Source organism: Empidonax traillii, unplaced genomic scaffold (genome assembly GCF_003031625.1).
Source record: "Empidonax traillii isolate 1590-97213 ecotype Southwest subspecies unplaced genomic scaffold, ASM303162v1 scaffold170:size2694500, whole genome shotgun sequence".
NCBI lineage: Eukaryota > Metazoa > Chordata > Aves > Passeriformes > Tyrannidae > Empidonax > Empidonax traillii.
The window spans coordinates 986,068-992,067 of NW_020955363.1; positions in this window are offsets into that span (position 1 = coordinate 986,068).

The following is a 6,000-nucleotide window of genomic DNA, read 5'->3' on the forward strand; positions in this document are numbered from 1 at the left end:
ATCCCTCCCGGTCACCCAGGGTGTCTTTTAGTGGAAGCCCAGGAAATCTGTAGGTAGCACTGGAGTTGTGCCTGCTGGCATGTGTGTCTTGCCCAGTAGACAGCAGATTTTCTGGAGGGGACAAGGACTGCTACCCCGGGTCATAGCCAGGGAAAATGAAGCAAAACCCAGGCAGGACACCTGATGACAGCAGCTTTAGCAGCGGTGAGCAGCAGGACAGGGACAAGAGCAGGGCTGGAGACCAGCCCTGCAGCCCCAATCACAGCCCGACCCCCTGAGTGAAGGAAATAGCACATTTTAGCTACACCAGCTAAAAGAATGTTTTTAAAGCAAACTGGTTGTTCTGTTTGTGCATACACTTAAACCCTTTAAAAACAGGGGGGTTTAGCATGGCTTTGGCTACAGATCAGTCTGTGCAGAAACAGATTCTGCACTGGGAACTGTATTTAAGTGGAGTGGAATTTCAAGGTGGGTAAAATCCCAAATTAAAGCCTGATGGCCATCGTAGGGTGCTGGATCTCACGTCCTGTTCCAGGCCAACCCTGAGAACCCTCCATCTGGAGGGAGAGACAGACACCTTTAACTGGACACAGTTCAACTAGATCTGCTTCAGTATCATTCATCAGCTCCGCCAGCATCCTCACCTCTCCAGGCTGTTTCATGCCCTCACAGGGGCTGGCGGTACAGCTTCAGGGTGTGAATTACTTCATCCTCCCCAGTCCTGGTGTGCATTCCTTCACCTGCAGAGAGGTGCTTGGCATGGGCTGTCTGCTCCCAGCAGCGCTCCCTGTGAGTAGGGGAGGTTGTTCACACCCAGACAGGTCTGGAGGATCTCTGGGGAGGCAGGAGGTGAGTTTTGCTTTCAGCCTCTTGCTTATTTACCTTTTGCTTGCTGTGCCTGGGGTCTTTGTTTGCCTTCTCTTTTGTGGAAAAAAAAGGACTCAGAGCAACACTGGGGAGCTGTTCTTCAAGGTGTTAAGGACTTACCTGTGCTTTGACTGGTAGAAAAATGTATTTTTTCCCTGAAGATGGTTGTCCCTTGCTGGAGTGGTCTGCCTAGCTATCCTAGTTTTAGCTGGGATAGAGTCGGTTTTCTTCTTAGTAGCTGGTACAGTGCTGTGTTTTGAGTCTAGTATGAGAATAATCTTGATAACACACTAATGTGTTGGCTGTTGCTTACCCCAAGTTAAGGAATTTTCAATGTCCCATGATCCGCCAATGCAGAAGTACACAAAAAGCTTGGAGGGACAATGGCCAGGATGTAAGAAATAAATTAGATGGTTTTATTACAAGCAGGGTTTCCATGGTTGCCTTGTGTTGAGGAGTTTTTGTGAGCAGGGGTGTTCTGCAGTTGCCTGTGGCTGCAGTTCTGTTGCAGCCATGACCTGTTATAGCTACAAATAGTTGTGATCCTGTCACTGTTACTTATAGTTCTGTATCAACACGAACCGGGAAGCCTGTAAGAAAATGAGACCAGCCAGGGCTCATTGCCAAGAGACCACGCGGCTGGAACAGGGAAACAACCTGATAGGTCGGTTAAGACAACTAATGGACTGGTAAAGGGAAGTGTGAGCTGGCCCTGAGAGACCCAATCGAGCTCAAGAAAAGGGCTATATTGCCTTTTAAGGAAGAAAAGGAGCAGAGCTGAGCATGGGAGGAACGAGGGAATAGTTATGCAAATCAAGAGACCTTAAAAGAACTGCCCCCTCCCATCTCGGGTGTGCTCTCAGGCTCCAGCACGAGGCTGACTGCACCCAGCACGCTGAAAATAAAGTTCTTTTTTTCACTTTATTAGGCCGTCTTCAGAATTTTAATCAGAGACATTTCTCACAAAGACAGCTGTCCCAAACTGGTTAAAGGAATATTCCCTACCATAAAACATCATGCACAGTATATAAACTGGGGGAATTTACCCAGAAAGGGGCTGATCACTGTTTGGGGATGGGCTGAGTATTGCTCACTGGGTGGTGAGCAATTATATCATACATCACTCTTTTTTCTTGAATTTTAAAAATATTGTCATTATTATTTTAATTAATTAATTTTAAATAATTCATTACATTAGTTATGATAAACAATTGTAAATATTATAAATAAATAAAACTAATTGATATTAATTAATTTTAAAAATATTGTCATTGTTATTTTAATTTGTTTCAGTTCTTATCTCAGTCCACAAGGGGTTCTTTTACCTTTTTTTTTTTTCCCCTCATTCTCCTCTCCTTCCACTGAGGATGGGGAGCAGTGAGAGAGCAGCTGCGTGGTACTTAGTTGCCAGCTGGGGTCAAACCATGTCACCAGCTCATGGTCTAAAATGCTCCCTGAGTGCACTTGCACCGATTCCCAGAGATCCTTCACTTTCCTTGGGTTTGCCTTGCATTCCTTATTATTAATAAAATGCCAAATTTTTTTACCCAAAATAAGTTGGGGTGGGTGATTCTCTGGTGACTGGCTCCTTGTCAGGGTGAGGAAGAAACATTACTCTGAGCTGGGGTACTGCTTAATACAGGTTTAGTTTGGTCAAATTCCTGACAGAGTGTTGAGTGAACCAACCAAGTGCATCCTCTGATAAAGGGCACAGAAACAACAATAGCTGGGGAGCAGGATGGTATTTATTGCCTGAATTCCACACATGTGTTTTGTCAGCTGCCAGATGCCCTCAGTGGTGAAGCCGCTTCACTCTGACCACAGGAGTTTCTCTCTCCTGTGTTGATGATAACCGTGTGCAATGGTGAGATCATGTCCCTTGGGATGAAACCTCGCCAACAGAGGAGCAAATTCATGGTGCTGAGTTTCTCTCCTCAGGCATCGGAGATAATAAACGGAGCAATTCAGAAATGCATTTGACCATCTTGGGGATACGAAGTCTGACTCCACACAAAGTGACACATTAAATACAAACTGCATGTGCAGCATGAATATGATTTTGACTTTCTAGCAGAAGAATGTCAGCTTGTTTTGGTTTGCCCTCAGTTGCAATGCCAGGAACTTTCCTAAATGCTGTTATTCTTGCTGGTGTTAGAAAACATGATCTGTCTTGTTCATTCCTTGATTTGGATGGACACAGAGGTTGTTCCTACCTTTTGGTTTGTAATGCTTGCTGATAGCCAGAGGGTCAAAAGTTTTTCCTATTTTTGGGGGTTTGTTTTTGTTTTTACTTCAAATACTTTACTGTAAATGTTGTCACCCTTGTTGCTCCTTTCTCACTACCCTTGTTACCTCCTTTCAAAGGACTGTGTCCTCAGACGCTGAACAGGGGATGCAGAGACTGCAGTTGTTCCAAGGACCTGACTGAAAGCTTGCATTAGTGCTTAAAGCTCAAACAGAATCCATGTTTCCATGTTTCTGTTCAGAAGGAGGTGACACTGCTGACCTCATAAAAAAAAAATAAAAAGAAAGAAAGGGGAAAAAAACTCTTTGAAAGCAACATGTTAAAATACTTTTTTTTTTTTTTTTTTAATTAAGATTTCAGGGTGTCAGCTGGCTGGAGGAAGGATTAAGTGTTGTGCATGGTGGGTGGGTGTGTTAAGGAAGAGGTGTTTGAGGGGTTTATTTTATGAAAACTGTTGGAACTGGGAACCAACTGTCTTGGACCATGGGTGTGGGGTGCAAGAGCACAAGCTGAGCAGGACTGTGTGGGAGATGCTTCTGGGGACTTTGTTGCTGAAGGGATGCTGGTGGCCAAAGGAGAAGACCAGTAGCTCAGGCTGGGGCAGCATCTCAGCAGGAGAGACCCACGGGACATTTCAAGTTCAATGGAGCCGGCAGCCAGAGATGGACTGCTTGAAGTTTTGCTGGGTACTTTTGTTTCCCACAGATGTAAGACCTGACGATTGAAAAATGGAATCCCTTTCCAGCCCTCTGTATAACTTTTCAGCCTCTAACCTCTTAGTTAGATCCAGTTGGCTGTTACAACCCCACAGGCAATATTCCTCACTCCCATTCAGTGAGGTTGCAATCAGGTCTCCTGTTCCTTGGATTATGCTTGTATTTCCTTTATCGCTCACTTCTGCAGAAGTCTTGATGCTCAGAAGCATTTCCCCCCCCCTTCCCTACCTTTTCTCCATTATTGCTGTAATTCTTTGTGTTTATCAGACTTTAGTTTTTCACATGGTAGCAAATGGAAACATGGAAACAGCTGAAGACAAGATATGCCTTGAAGAAATGGCCCTTAAAAATGGCTACAACGGAGCCAGATATTTGAAAATACCTGATATATGTATGATGTAGTTCAGTTTGCAAAGCAGTGAGCAGGAAACAAAGGGTTAGGAATGAACATGGCAGAGAAGTGATGGTGTTGCACATGAACTGACTGATGAGGAAGAAGAGGCTGCTGAGTTGTGTGTCAGGAACGGTGTCTTGGATAAGGGGCAGGTGCAGGAAGCTGAGGCAGTGGTGGGTCAGCCTGCAGTATTAGCAGAGCAATGTGCTCTTCTTAACTTTTTGGAAGTCAGCGAGTCACTTGCCACCAGCACTGGCAGTGATGCTGGGGGGGTACCAAATAACAGTAGACTACAACCACGTCTCCTCAACCACACCACTTCATGGCTAATGATAAAAAACAAAGCCTCTCATGGCAGGAACCAGGACAGCTGGGTGCATACGAAAAGGGGATTCAAACAAAAGATGGGGAGATATAGTCCAGTTTTCAATTTCAGAGGCTCTTTTTTATTTCCTCTGGGCAGGCAAAAGCTACTGCAGGTATAAGAAGTCTCTCTCTTCTAGTTCTTCTCCCTGGTTAAGCTCGAAGAATGAAGGCCTAGAAGGTTTTGATCAAGTTTCTCGCATCTGCCATGGAGCAGCTGCACTGGCAGCAGGGTCTGGGCTGAGCTGTCAGGGCTTTGTGATGCAGGACTGCCTTGTGCCCAGAGGCCACTGTGGTAGACAGGGAGCGCAGGGCTGCCACTGCTCTGCGGCCAACAGAGCTTGCAGGGCACCCAGAGCTACCCAAACCTTGTGCCAAGCAAGATGGAGCCTCCGCAGGGGCAGGAGACGAGCGGCCAGGCTCACCCCAAGCTCAGGGCTTCATGTGGCGAAGCTACCCTGCCATGGCAGCACCACAGCCTGGAGGGGAAGGAGCTGCCACAGCAGAAGGGCCAGGACCATCTTGCCTCCCTGACGTGACTTGGTGGCAGAGCAGGGCAGGTAAATGCCAAGGATGGGATGGCATGGCATCAGACGGGACAGGGGGATGAGCCTCCCTCTCCTGGGGCTGGATGCAGCCCCATCTTCTCCCCTGGACAGCCCTGTCCCAGCAGCTCCTGCTGCCAGGTCCCTGGCAGGCATTTGCTGGGGGGAACCAAGAGACCTTGGCAAAGCAGGGAATCTCAGAATCGTTAGGGTGGGAAGGGCCCTCTGGAGATCGTCCACTCCAACCTCCCTGCCAAGAGCCAGGCTCACCTGAGGCAGGTTACACAGCAATGCCTCCAGAGAGCTTTGAAATGCCTCCGGAGATGGAGATTCCAGCAGCTGCCTGGGCAGCCTGGGCCAGTGCTCTGCCACCCTCAGTGTCAAAAAGTTCTTCCTCCTCACGTGTAGGGAGATCTCCTCAAGAATTATCCTTCTCTCATTTCTCATCTGCCAGGCAAACCCCAAGTTGGACAGCAGAAAGCCAGAGCTGACAGGCCTGGAGGGAGTGGAGGCCATGCCAAGCACCCAGAAGGTGCTGGAGTGGCTTGAAGACCATTTCCACACTGAGACCTGGGCCTTGGACTGGGACTCCGGCACAGACAGAGGGCTGTCCCGTGGCCTGCGAACATCCAGTGCCCTTGGAGATGCCAGAAGAACCCAGGCATCCCAAAGTCCAGCGCTGCCCCAGTGGTGGCAGGCCTGGCCCAGCCGTCCCAGAGAGCAGCACCCAGGCCAGTCGGGCACTGTCACAGCCACAGTCACTGCAGGCCACGCACTGCCCGCTCTGCCCTGGCAGGAGGCCTTGGCGCCGGCGGTGCTGGCAGGAACTTGCCTGTGGCCCGCTCAGCCCCTTGGCCACGGATCTCCTTC